Source organism: Heptranchias perlo, chromosome 5 (genome assembly GCF_035084215.1).
Source record: "Heptranchias perlo isolate sHepPer1 chromosome 5, sHepPer1.hap1, whole genome shotgun sequence".
NCBI classification, from domain to species: domain Eukaryota; kingdom Metazoa; phylum Chordata; class Chondrichthyes; order Hexanchiformes; family Hexanchidae; genus Heptranchias; species Heptranchias perlo.
Window position 1 is genome coordinate 2,113,481 of NC_090329.1, and position 14,919 is coordinate 2,128,399.

Sequence of the window (14,919 nt, forward strand, 5' to 3'; positions counted from 1 at the left end):
AAACCAACAAAACCACGAAAAGTTCTTGGATTTGAAGCTAAAATCCTTTTGCATTGAAGAAGAAAGATCTTGCTGACTGAAATAAGTTCATTAGATGAAAACCAACAAAAATTGACAAGAACCACGAAAAGTTCTTGCATTTTAAGATAAAATCTTCCTCTAGTAAGGAAAAAACTTCCAGCTCGCTGAAATATGTTCATTTGCTGAAAACCAACAAAACCACGAAAAGTTCTTGTATTTGAAGATAAAATCCTTTTGCTTTGAAGAAGAAAGATCTCGCTGACTGAAATAAGTTCATTGGATGAAAACCAACAAAAATTGACAAGAACCACGAAAAGTTCTTGTATTTTAAGATAAAATCTTACTCTATTAAGGAAAAAACTTCCAGCTCGCTGAAATATGTTCATTTGCTGAAAACCATCAAAACCACGAAAAGTTCTTGTATTTGAAGATAAAATCTTTTTGCTTTGAAGAAGAAAGATCTAGCTGACTGAAATAAGTTCATTTGATGAAAACGAACAAAAATTGACAAGAACCACGAAAAGTTCTTGTATTTTAAGATAAAATCTTACGCTATTAACGAAAAAACTTCTTGCTCGCTGAAATCTGTTCATTTGCTGAAAACCAACAAAACCACGAAAAGTTCTTGTATTTGAAGATAAAATCTTTTTGCTTTGAAGAAGAAAGATCTAGCTGACTGAAATAAGTTCATTGGATGCAAACCAACAAAAATTGACAAGAACCAAGAATAGTTCTTGTATTTTAAGATAAAATCTTACGCTATTAAAGAAAAAACTCCCAGCTCGCTGAAATATGTTCATTTGCTGAAAACCATCAAAACCACGAAAAGTTCTTGTATTTGAAGATAAAATCTTTTTGCTTTGAAGAAAAAAGATCTAGCTGACTGAAATAAGTTCATTAGATGAAAACCAACAAAAATTGAACAAGAACCACGAAAAGTTCTTGTATTTTAAGATAAAAACTTACGCTATTAAAGAAAAAACTTCTTGCTCGCTGAAATCTGTTCATTTGCTGAAAACCAACAAAACCACGAAAAGTTCTTGTATTTGAAGATAAAATCTTTTTGCTTTGAAGAAGAAAGATCTAGCTGACTGAAATAAGTTCATTAGATGAAAACCAACAAAAATTGACAAGAACCACGAAAAGTTCTTGTATTTTAAGATAAAATCTTACGCTATTAAGGAAAAAACTCCCAGCTCGCTGAAATATGTTCATTTGCTGAAAACGAACAAAACCACGAAAAGTTCTTGTATTTGAAGATAAAATCTTTTTGCTTTGAAGAAGAAAGATCTAGCTGACTGAAATAAGTTCATGAGATGAAAACCAACAAAAATTGACAAGAACCACGAAAAGTTCTTGTATTTTAAGATAAAATCTTACTCTATTAAGGAAAAAACTTCCAGCTCACTGAAATATGTTCATTTGCTGAAAACCATCAAAACCACGAAAAGTTCTTGTATTTGAAGATGAAATCTTTTTGCTTTGAAGAAGAAAGATCTAGCTGACTGAAATAAGTTCATCAGATGAAAACGAACAAAAATTGACAAGAACCACGAAAAGTTCTTGTATTTTAAGATAAAATCTTACGCTATTGAAGAAAAAACTTCTTGCTCGCTGAAATCTGTTCATTTGCTGAAAACCAACAAAAATACGAAAAGTTCTTGTATTTGAAGATAAAATCTTTTTGCTTTGAAGAAGAAAGATCTAGCTGACTGAAATAAGTTCATTAGATGAAAACCAACAAAAATTGACAAGAACCACGAAAGGTTCTTGTATTTTAAGATAAAATCTTACGCTATTAAAGAAAGCACTCCCAGCTCGCTGAAATATGTTCATTTGCTGAAAACCAACAAAACCACGAAAAGTTCTTGTATTTGAAGATAAAATCTTTTTGCTTTGAAGAAGAAAGATCTAGCTGACTGAAATAAGTTCATTAGATGAAAACCAACAAAAATTGACAAGAACCACGAAACGTTCTTGTATTTTAAGATAAAATCTTACGCTATTAAAGAAAAAACTCCCAGCTCGCTGAAATCTGTTCATTTGCTGAAAACCAACAAAACCACGAAAAGTTCTTGGATTTGAAGATAAAATCTTTTTGCTTTGAAGAAGCAAGATCTAGCTGACTGAAATAAGTTCATTGGATGAAAACCAACAAAAATTGACAAGAACCACGAAAAGTTCTTGTATTTTAAGATAAAATCTTACGCTATTAAGGAAAAAACTCCCAGCTCGCTGAAATATGTTCATTTGCTGAAAACCAACAGAACCACGAAAAGTTCTTGTATTTGAAGATAAAATCTTTTTGCTTTGAAGAAGAAAGATCGAGCTGACTGAAATAAGTTCATTAGATGAAAACCAACAAAAATTGAAAAGAACCACGAAAAGTTCTCGTATTTTAAGATAAAATCTTACTCTATCAAGGAAAAAACTTCCAGCTCGCTGAAATATGTTCATTTGCTGAAAACCATCAAAACCACGTAAAGTTCTTGTATTTGAAGAGAAAATCTTTTTGCTTTGAAGAAGAAAGATCTAGCTGACTGAAATAAGTTGATTAGATGAAAACCAACAAAAATTGACAAGAACCACGAAAAGTTCTTGTATTTTAAGATAAAATCTTACGCTATTAAAGAAAAAACTTCTTGCTCGCTGAAATCTGTTCATTTGCTGAAAACCAACTACACCACGAAAAGTTCTTGTATTTGAAGATAAAATCTTTTTGCTTTGAAGAAGAAAGACCTAGCTGACTGAAATAAGTTCATGAGATGAAAACCAACAAAAATTGACAAGAATCACGAAAAGTTCTTGTATTTTAAGATAAAATCTTACTCTATTAAGGAAAAAACTTCCAGCTCACTGAAATATGTTCATTTGCTGAAAACCATCAAAACCACAAAAAGTTCTTGTATTTGAAGATAAAATCTTTTTGCTTTGAAGAAGAAAGATCTAGCTGACTGAAATAAGTTCATTAGATGAAAACGAACAAAAATTGTCAAGAACCACGAAAAGTTCTTGTATTTTAAGATAAAATCTTACGCTTTTAAAGAAAAAACTTCTTGCTCGCTGAAATCTGTTCATTTGCTGAAAACCAACAAAACCACGAAAAGTTCTTGTATTTGAAGATAAAATCTTTTTGCTTTGAAGAAGAAAGATCGAGCTGACTGAAATAAGTTCATTAGATGAAAACCAACAAAAATTGACAAGAACCACGAAAAGTTCTTGTATTTTAAGATAAAATCTTACGCTATTGAAGAAAAAACTTCCAGCTCGCTGAAATATGTTCATTTGCTGAAAACCAACAAAACCACGAAAAGTTCTTGTATTTGAAGATAAAATCTTTTTGCTTTGAAGAAGAAAGATCCAGCTGACTGAAATAAGTTCATTCGATGAAAACCAACAAAAATTGAAAAGAACCACGAAAAGTTCTTGTATTTCAAGATAAAATCTTACGCTATTAAAGAAAAAACTCCCAGCTCGCTGAAATATGTTCATTTGCAGAAAACCAACAAAACCACGAAAAGTTCTTGTATTTGAAGATAAAATCTTTTTGCTTTGAAGAAGAAAGATCCAGCTGACTGAAATAAGTTCATTAGATGAAAACCAACAAAAATTGACAAGAACCACGAAAAGTTCTTGTATTTTAAGATAAAAGCTTACTCTATTAAGGAAAAAACTTCCAGCTCGCTGAAATATGTTCATTTGCTGAAAACCATCAAAACCACGAAAAGTTCTTGTATTTGAAGATAAAATCTTTTTGCTTTGAAGAAGAAAGATCTAGCTGACTGAAATAAGTTCATTAGATGAAAACGAACAAAAATTGACAAGAACCACGAAAAGTTCTTGTATTTTAAGATAAAATCTTACGCTATGAAAGAAAAAACTTCTTGCTCGCTGAAATCTGTTCATTTGCTGAAAACCAACAAAACCACGAAAAGTTCTTGTATTTGAAGATAAAATCTTTTTGCTTCGAAGAAGAAAGATCTAGCTGACTGAAATAAGTTCATTAGATGAAACCCAACAAAAATTGACAAGAACCACGAAAAGTTCTTGTATTTTAAGATAAAATCTTACGCTATTAAAGAAAAAACTCCCAGCTCGCTGAAATCTGTTCATTTGCTGAAAACCAACAAAACCACGAAAAGTTCTTGTATTTGAAGATAAAATCTGTTTGCTTTGAAGAAGAAAGATCTGGCTGACTGAAATAAGTTCATTGGATGAAAACCAACAAAAATTGACAAGAACCACGAAAAGTTCTTGTATTTTAAGATAAAATCTTACGCTATTAAAGAAAAAACTCCCAGCTCGCTGAAATATGTTCATTTGCTGAAAACCAACAAAACCACGAAAAGTTCTTGTATTTGAAGATAAAATCTTTTTGCTTTGAAGAAGAAAGATCTAGCTGACTGAAATAAGTTCATTAGATGAAAACCAACAAAAATTGACAAGAACCACGAAAAGTTCTTGTATTTTAAGATAAAATCTTACTCTATTAAGGAAAAAACTTCCAGCTCGCTGAAATATGTTCATTTGCTGAAAACCATCAAAACCACGAAAAGTTCTTGTATTTGAAGATAAAATCTTTTTGCTTTGAAGAAGAAAGATCGAGCTGACTGAAATAAGTTCATTAGATGAAAACCAACAAAAATTGACAAGAACCACGAAAAGTTCTTGTATTTTAAGATAAAATCTTACGCGATTAAAGAAAAAACTTCTTGCTCGCTGAAATGTGTTCATTTGCTGAAAACCAACAAAACCACGAAAAGTTCTTGTATTTGAAGATAAAATCTTTTTGCTTTGAAGAAGAAAGATCTCGCTGACTGAAATAAGTTCATTCGATGAAAACCAACAAAAATTGAAAAGAACCACGAAAAGTTCTTGTATTTTAAGATAAAATCTTACGCTATTAAAGAAAAAACTCCCAGCTCGCTGAAATATGTTCATTTGCAGAAAACCAACAAAACCACGAAAAGTTCTTGTATTTGAAGATAAAATCTTTTTGCTATGAAGAAGAAAGATCTAGCTGACTGAAATAAGTTCATTAGATGAAAACCAACAAAAATTGACAAGAACCACGAAAAGTTCTTGTATTTTTAGATAAAATCTTACGCTATTAAAGAAAAAACTCCCAGCTCGCTGAAATATGTTCATTTGCTGAAAACCAACAAAACCACGAAAAGTTCTTGGATTTGAAGATAAAATCTTTTTGCTTTGAAGAAGAAAGATCGAGCTGACTGAAATAAGTTCATCAGATGAAAACCAAGAAAAATTGACAAGAACCACGAAAAGTTCTTGTATTTTAAGATAAAAGCTTACTCTATTAAGGAAAAAACTTCCAGCTCGCTGAAATATGTTCATTTGCTGAAAACCATCAAAACCACGAAAAGTTCTTGTATTTGAAGATAAAATCTTTTTGCTTTGAAGAAGAAAGATCTAGCTGACTGAAATAAGTTCATTAGATGAAAACGAACAAAAATTGACAAGAACCACGAAAAGTTCTTGTATTTTAAGATAAAATCTTACGCTATTAAAGAAAAAACTTCTTGCTCGCTGAAATCTGTTCATTTGCTGAAAACCAACAAAACCACGAAAAGTTCTTGTATTTGAAGATAAAATCTTTTTGCTTTGAAGAAGAAAGATCCAGCTGACTGAAATAAGTTCATTAGAAGAAACCCAACAAAAATTGACAAGAACCACGAAAAGTTCTTGTATTTTAAGATAAAATCTTACGCTATTAAAGAAAAAACTCCCAGCTCGCTGAAATCTGTTCATTTGCTGAAAACCAACAAAACCACGAAAAGTTCTTGTATTTGAAGATAAAATCTTTTTGCTTTGAAGAAGAAAGATCTGGCTGACTGAAATAAGTTCATTAGATGAAAACGAACAAAAATTGACAAGAACCACGAAAAGTTCTTGTATTTTAAGATAAATTCTTACGCTATTAAAGAAAAAACTCCCAGCTCGCTGAAATCTGTTCATTTGCTGAAAACCAACAAAACCACGAAAAGTTCTTGTATTTGAAGATAAAATCTTTTTGCTTTGAAGAAGAAAGATCTGGCTGACTGAAATAAGTTCATTCGATGAAAACCAACAAAAATTGACAAGAACCACGAAAAGTTCTTGTATTTTAAGATAAAATCTTACTCTATTAAGGAAAAAACTTCCAGCTCGCTGAAATATGTTCATTTGCTGAAAACCATCAAAACCACGAAAAGTTCTTGTATTTGAAGATAAAATCTTTTTGCTTTGAAGAAGAAAGATCTAGCTGACTGAAATAAGTTCATTAGATGAAAACCAACAAAAATTGACAAGAACCACAAAAAGTTCTTGTATTTTAAGATAAAATCTTACGCTATTAAGGAAAAAACTCCCAGCTCGCTGAAATCTGTTCATTTGCTGAAAACCAACAAAACCACGAAAAGTTCTTGTATTTGAAGATAAAATCTTTTTGCTTTGAAGAAGAAAGATCTAGCTGACTGAAATAAGTTCATCAGATGAAAACCAACAAAAATTGACAAGAACCACGAAAAGTTCTTGTATTTTAAGATAAAATCTTACGCTATGAAAGAAAAAACTCCCAGCTCGCTGAAATATGTTCATTTGCTGAAAACCAACAAAACCACGAAAAGTTCCTGTATTTGAAGATAAAATCTTTTTGCTTTGAAGAAGAAAGATCTAGCTGACTGAAATAAGTTCATTAGATGAAAACCAACAAAAATTGACAAGAACCACGAAAAGTTCTTGTATTTTTAGATAAAATCTTACGCTATCAAAGAAAAAACTCCCAGCTCGCTGAAATATGTTCATTTGCTGAAAACCAAAAAAACCACGAAAAGTTCTTGGATTTGAAGATAAAATCTTTTTGCTTTGAAGAAGAAAGATCTAGCTGACTGAAATAAGTTCATTAGATGAAAACCAACAAAAATTGACAAGAACCACAAAAAGTTCTTGTATTTTAAGATAAAATCTTACGCTATTAAGGAAAAAACTCCCAGCTCGCTGAAATCTGTTCATTTGCTGAAAACCAACAAAACCACGAAAAGTTCTTGTATTTGAAGATAAAATCTTTTTGCTTTGAAGAAGAAAGATCTAGCTGACTGAAATAAGTTCATCAGATGAAAACCAACAAAAATTGACAAGAACCACGAAAAGTTCTTGTATTTTAAGATAAAATCTTACGCTATGAAAGAAAAAACTCCCAGCTCGCTGAAATATGTTCATTTGCTGAAAACCAACAAAACCACGAAAAGTTCCTGTATTTGAAGATAAAATCTTTTTGCTTTGAAGAAGAAAGATCTAGCTGACTGAAATAAGTTCATTAGATGAAAACCAACAAAAATTGACAAGAACCACGAAAAGTTCTTGTATTTTTAGATAAAATCTTACGCTATCAAAGAAAAAACTCCCAGCTCGCTGAAATATGTTCATTTGCTGAAAACCAACAAAACCACGAAAAGTTCTTGGATTTGAAGATAAAATCTTTTTGCTTTGAAGAAGAAAGATCGACCTGACTGAAATAAGTTCATGAGATGAAAACCAACAAAAATTGACAGGAACCACGAAAAGTTCTTGTATTTTAAGATAAAATCTTACTCTATTAAGGAAAAAACTTCCAGATCGCTGAAATATGTTCATTTGCTGAAAACCATCAAAACCACGAAAAGTTCTTGTATTTGAAGAGAAAATCTTTTTGCTTTGAAGAAGAAAGATCTAGCTGACTGAAATAACTTCATTCGATGAAAACCAACAAAAATTGACTAGAACCACGAAAAGTTCTTGTATTTTAAGATAAAATCTTACGCTATTGAAGAAAAAACTCCCAGCTCGCTGAAATCTGTTCATTTGCTGAAAACCAACAAAACCACGAAAAGTTCTTGTATTTGAAGATAAAATCTTTTTGCTTTGAAGAAGAAAGATCTAGCTGACTGAAATAAGTTCATGAGATGAAAACCAACAAAAATTGACAAGAACCACGAAAAGTTCTTGTATTTTAAGATAAAATCTTACTCTATTAAGGAAAAAACTCCCAGCTCGCTGAAATCTGTTCATTTGCTGAAAACCAACAAAACCACGAAAAGTTCTTGTATTTGAAGATAAAATCTTTTTGCTTTGAAGAAGAAAGATCTAGCTGACTGAAATAAGTTCATTAGATGAAAACCAACAAAAATTGACAAGAACCACGAAAAGTTCTTGTATTTTAAGATAAAATCTTACGCTATTAAAGAAAAAACGCCCAGCTCGCTGAAATATGTTCATTTGCTGAAAAGCAACAAAACCACGAAAAGTTCTTGTATTTCAAGATAAAATCTTTTTGCTTTGAAGAAGAAAGATCTAGCTGACTGAAATAAGTTCATTCGATGAAAACCAACAAAAATTGACAAGAACCACGAAAAGTTCTTGTATTTTAAGATAAAATCTTACTCTATTAAGGAAAAAACTTCCAGCTCGCTGAAATATGTTCATTTGCTGAAAACCATCAAAACCACGAAAAATTCTTGTATTTGAAGATAAAATCTTTTTGCTTTGAAGAAGAAAGATCTCGCTGACTGAAATAAGTTCATGAGATGAAAACCAACAAAAATTGACAAGAACCACGAAAAGTTCTTGTATTTTAAGATAAAATCTTACTCTATTAAGGAAAAAACTTCCAGCTCGCTGAAATATGTTCATTTGCTGAAAACCATCAAAACCACGAAAAGTTCTTGTATTTTAAGATAAAATCTTTTTGCTTTGAAGAAGAAAGATCTGGCTGACTGAAATAAGTTGATTGGATGAAAACCAACAAAAATTGATAAGAAACACGAAAAGTTCTTGTATTTCAAGATAAAATCTTACGCTATTAAAGAAAAAACTTCTTGCTCGCTGAAATCTGTTCATTTGCTGAAAACCTACAAAACCACGAAAAGTTCTTGTATTTGAAGATAAAATCTTTTTGCTTTGAAGAAGAAAGATCGAGCTGACTGAAATAAGTTCATTAGATGAAAACCAACAAAAATTGACAAGAACCACGAAAAGTTCTTGTATTTTATGATAAAATCTTACGCTATTAAGGAAAAAACTCCCAGCTCGCTGAAATATGTTCATTTGCTGAAAACCAACAAAACCACCAAAAGTTCTTGTATTTGAAGATAAAATCTTTTTGCTTTGAAGAAGAAAGATCGAGCTGACTGAAATAAGTTCATTGGATGAAAACCAACAAAAATTGACAAGAACCAAGAAAAGTTCTTGTATTTTAAGATAAAATCTGACGCTATTAAAGAAAAAACTTCTTGCTCGCTGAAATCTGTTCATTTGCTGAAAACCGACAAAACCACGAAAAGTTCTTGTATTTGAAGATAAAATCTTTTTGCTTTGAAGAAGAAAGATCGAGCTGACTGAAATAAGTTCATGAGATGAAAACCAACAAAAATTGATAAGAACCACGAAAAGTTCTTGTATTTGTAGATAAAATCTTACGCTATTAAAGAAAAACCTCCCAGCTCGCTGAAATCTGCTCATTTGCTGAAAACCAACAAAACCACAAAAAGTTCTTGTATTTGAAGATAAAATCTTTTTGCTTTGACGAAGAAAGATCGAGCTGACTGAAATAAGTTCATTGGATGAAAACCAACAAAGATTGACAAGAACCACGAAAAGTTCTTGTATTTTTTAGATAAAATCTTACTCTATTAAGGAAAAAACTTCCAGCTCGCTGAAATATGTTCATTTGCTGAAAACCATCAAAACCACGAAAAGTTCTTGTATTTGAAGATAAAATCTTTTTGCTTTGAAGAAGAAAGATCGAGCTGACTGAAATAACTTCATGAGATGAAAACGAACAAAAATTGAGAAGAACCACGAAAAGTTCTTGTGTTTTAAGATAAAATCTTACGCTATTAAAGAAAAAACTCCCAGCTCGCTGAAATCTGTTCATTTGCTGAAAACCAACAAAACCACGAAAAGTTCTTGTATTTGAAGATAAAATCTTTTTGCTTTGAAGAAGAAAGATCTAGCTGACTGAAATAAGTTCATTAGATGAAAACCAACAAAAATTGACAAGAACCACGAAAAGTTCTTGTATTTTAAGATAAAATCTTACGCTATTAAAGAAAAAACTCCCAGCTCGCTGAAATCTGTTCATTTGCTGAAAACCAACAAAACCACGAAAAGTTCTTGTATTTGAAGATAAAATCTTTTTGCTTTGAAGAAGAAAGATCCAGCTGACTGAAATAAGTTCATGAGATGAAAACCAACAAAAATTGACAAGAACCACGAAAAGTTCTTGTATTTTAAGATAAAATCTTACGCTATTAAGGAAAAAACTCCCAGCTCGCTGAAATATGTTCATTTGCTGAAAACCAACAAAACCACCAAAAGTTCTTGTATTTGAAGATAAAATCTTTTTGCTTTGAAGAAGAAAGATCGAGCTGACTGAAATAAGTTCGTTGGATGAAAACCAACAAAAATTGACAAGAACCAAGAAAAGTTCTTGTATTTTCAGATAAAATCTGACGCTATTAAAGAAAAAACTTCTTGCTCGCTGAAATCTGTTCATTTGCTGAAAACCTACAAAACCACAAAAAGTTCTTGTATTTGAAGATAAAATCTTTTTGCTTTGAAGAAGAAAGATCGAGCTGACTGAAATAAGTTCATTGGATGAAAACCAACAAAGATTGACAAGAACCACGAAAAGTTCTTGTATTTTTAGATAAAATCTTACTCTATTAAGGAAAAAACTTCCAGCTCGCTGAAATATGTTCATTTGCTGAAAACCAACAAAACCACGAAAAGTTCTTGTATTTGAAGATAAAATCTTTTTGCTTTGAAGAAGAAAGATCGAGCTGACTGAAATAAGTTCATTAGATGAAAACCAACAAAAATTGACAAGAACCACGAAAAGTTCTTGTATTTTAAGATAAAATCTTACGCTATTAAAGAAAAAACTCCCAGCTCGCTGAAATCTGTTCATTTGCTGAAAACCAACAAAACCACGAAAAGTTCTTGTATTTGAAGATAAAATCTTTTTGCTTTGAAGAAGAAAGATCTGGCTGACTGAAATAAGTTCATTAGATGAAAACCAACAAAAATTGACAAGAACCACGAAAAGTACTTGTATTTTAAGATAAAATCTTACGCTATTAAAGAAAAAACTCCCAGCTCGCTGAAATCTGTTCATTTGCTGAAAACCAACAAAACCACGAAAAGTTCTTGTATTTGAAGATAAAATCTATTTGCTTTGAAGAAGAAAGATCTGGCTGACTGAAATAAGTTCATTCGATGAAAACGAACAAAAATTGACAAGAACCACGAAAAGTTCTTGTATTTTAAGATAAAATCTTACGCTATTAAAGAAAAAACTCCCAGCTCGCTGAAATCTGTTCATTTGCTGAAAACCAACAAAACCACGAAAAGTTCTTGTGTTTGAAGATAAAATCTTTTTGCTTTGAAGAAGAAAGATCTGGCTGACTGAAATAAGTTCATTGGATGAAAACCAACAAAAATTGACAAGAACCACGAAAAGTTCTTGTATTTTAAGATAAAATCTTACGCTATTAAAGAAAAAACTCCCAGCTCGCTGAAATATGTTCATTTGCTGAAAACCAACAAAACCACGAAAAGTTCTTGTATTTGAAGATAAAATCTTTTTGCTTTGAAGAAGAAAGATCTAGCTGACTGAAATAAGTTCATTAGATGAAAACCAACAAAAATTGACAAGAACCACGAAAAGTTCTTGTATTTTAAGATAAAATCTTACTCTATTAAGGAAAAAACTTCCAGCTCGCTGAAATATGTTCATTTGCTGAAAACCAACAAAACCACAAAAAGTTCTTGTATTTGAAGATAAAATCTTTTTGCTTTGAAGAAGAAAGATCTAGCTGACTGAAATAAGTTCATTAGATGAAAACCAACAAAAATTGACAAGAACCACGAAAAGTTCTTGTATTTTAAGATAAAATCTTACTCTATTAAGGAAAAAACTTCCAGCTCGCTGAAATATGTTCATTTGCTGAAAACCATCAAAACCACGAAAAGTTCTTGTATTTGAAGATAAAATCTTTTTGCTTTGAAGAAGAAAGTTCTAGCTGACTGAAATAAGTTCATTAGATGAAAACCAACAAAAATTGACAAGAACCACGAAAAGTTCTTGTATTTTAAGATAAAATCTTACGCTATTAAGGAAAAAACTCCCAGCTCGCTGAAATCTGTTCATTTGCTGAAAACCAACAAAACCACGAAAAGTTCTTGTATTTGAAGATAAAATCTTTTTGCTTTGAAGAAGAAAGATCGAGCTGACTGAAATAAGTTCATTGGATGAAAACCAACAAAAATTGACAAGAACCAAGAAAAGTTCTTGTATTTTAAGATAAAATCTTACGCTATTAAAGAAAAAACTTCTTGCTCGCTGAAATCTGTTCATTTGCTGAAAACCAACAAAACCACGAAAAGTTCTTGTATTTGAAGATAAAATCTTTTTGCTTTGAAGAAGAAAGATCTAGCTGACTGAAATAAGTTCATGAGATGAAAACCAACAAAAATTGACAAGAACCACGAAAAGTTCTTGTATTTTTAGATAAAATCTTACGCTATTGAAGAAAAAACTCCCAGCTCGCTGAAATCTGCTCATTTGCTGAAAACCAACAAAACCACAAAAAGTTCTTGTATTTGAAGATAAAATCTTTTTGCTTTGACGAAGAAAGATCTAGCTGACTGAAATAAGTTCATTGGATGAAAACCAACAAAAATTGACAAGAACCACGAAAAGTTCTTGTATTTTAAGATAAAATCTTACTCTATTAAGGAAAAAACTTCCAGCTCGCTGAAATATGTTCATTTGCTGAAAACCATCAAAACCACGAAAAGTTCTTGTATTTGAAGATAAAATCTTTTTGCTTTGAAGAAGAAAGATCGAGCTGACTGAAATAAGTTCATTCGATGAAAACGAACAAAAATTGACAAGAACCACGAAAAGTTCTTGTGTTTTAAGATAAAATCTTACGCTATTAAAGAAAAAACTCCCAGCTCGCTGAAATCTGTTCATTTGCTGAAAACCAACAAAACCACGAAAAGTTCTTGTATTTGAAGATAAAATCTTTTTGCTTTGAAGAAGAAAGATCTAGCTGACTGAAATAAGTTCATGAGATGAAAACCAACAAAAATTGACAAGAACCACGAAAAGTTCTTGTATTTTAAGATAAAATCTTACGCTATTAAAGAAAAAACTCCCAGCTCGCTGAAAAATGTTCATTTGCTGAAAACCAACAAAACCACGAAAAGTTCTTGTATTTGAAGATAAAATCTTTTTGCTTTGAAGAAGAAAGATCTTGCTGACTGAAATAAGTTCATTCGATGAAAACCAACAAAAATTGACAAGAACCACGAAAAGTTCTTGTATTTTAAGATAAAATCTTACGCTATTAAGGAAAAAACTCCCAGCACGCTGAAATCTGTTCATTTGCTGAAAACCAACAAAACCACGAAAAGTTCTTGTATTTGAAGATAAAATCTTTTTGCTTTGAAGAAGAAAGATCTAGCTGACTGAAATAAGTTCATTAGATGAAAACCAACAAAAATTGACAAGAACCACGAAAAGTTCTTGTATTTTAAGATAAAATCTTACGCTATTAAGGAAAAAACTCCCAGCACGCTGAAATCTGTTCATTTGCTGAAAACCAACAAAACCACGAAAAGTTCTTGTATTTGAAGATAAAATCTTTTTGCTTTGAAGAAGAAAGATCTAGCTGACTGAAATAAGTTCATTCGATGAAAACCAACAAAAATTGAAAAGAACCACGAAAAGTTCTTGTATTTTAAGATAAAATCTTACGCTATTAAAGAAAAAACTCCCAGCTCGCTGAAATATGTTCATTTGCTGAAAACCAACAAAACCACGAAAAGTTCTTGTATTTGAAGATAAAATCTTTTTGCTTTGAAGAAGAAAGATCTAGCTGACTGAAATAAGTTCATTAGATGAAAACGAACAAAAATTGACAAGAACCACGAAAAGTTCTTGTATTTTAAGATAAAATCTTACGCTATTAAAGAAAAAACTTCTTGCTCGCTGAAATCTGTTCATTTGCTGAAAACCGACAAAACCATGAAAAGTTCTTTTATTTGAAGAGGAAATCTTTTTGCTTTGAAGAAGAAAGATCTAGCTGACTGAAATAAGTTCATTAGATGAAAACCAACAAAAATTGACAAGAACCACGAAAAGTTCTTGTATTTTAAGATAAAATCTTACGCTATTGAAGAAAAAACTCCCAGCTCACTGAAATATGTTCATTTGCTGAAAACCAACAAAACCACGAAAAGTTCTTGTATTTAAAGATAAAATCTTTTTGCTTTGAAGAAGAAAGATCTTGCTGACTGAAATAAGTTCATTCGATGAAAACCAACAAAAATTGACAAGAACCACGAAAAGTTCTTGTATTTTAAGATAAAATCTTACGCTATTAAGAAAAAACTCCCAGCACGCTGAAATCTGTTCATTTGCTGAAAACCAACAAAACCACGAAAAGTTCTTGTATTTGAAGATAAAATCTTTTTGCTTTGAAGAAGAAAGATCTAGCTGACTGAAATAAGTTCATTAGATGAAAACGAACAAAAATTGACAAGAACCACGAAAAGTTCTTGTATTTTAAGATAAAATCTTACGCTATTAAAGAAAAAACTTCCAGCTCGCTGAAATATGTTCATTTGCTGAAAACCAACAAAACCACGAAAAGTTCTTGTATTTGAAGATAAAATCTTTTTGCTTTGAAGAAGAAAGATCGAGCTGACTGAAATAAGTTCATTAGATGAAAACCAACAAAAATTGACAAGAACCACGAAAAGTTCTTGTATTATAAGATAAAATCTTACGCTATTAAAGAAAAAACTTCTTGCTCGCTGAAATGTGTTCATTTGCTGAAAACCAACAAAACC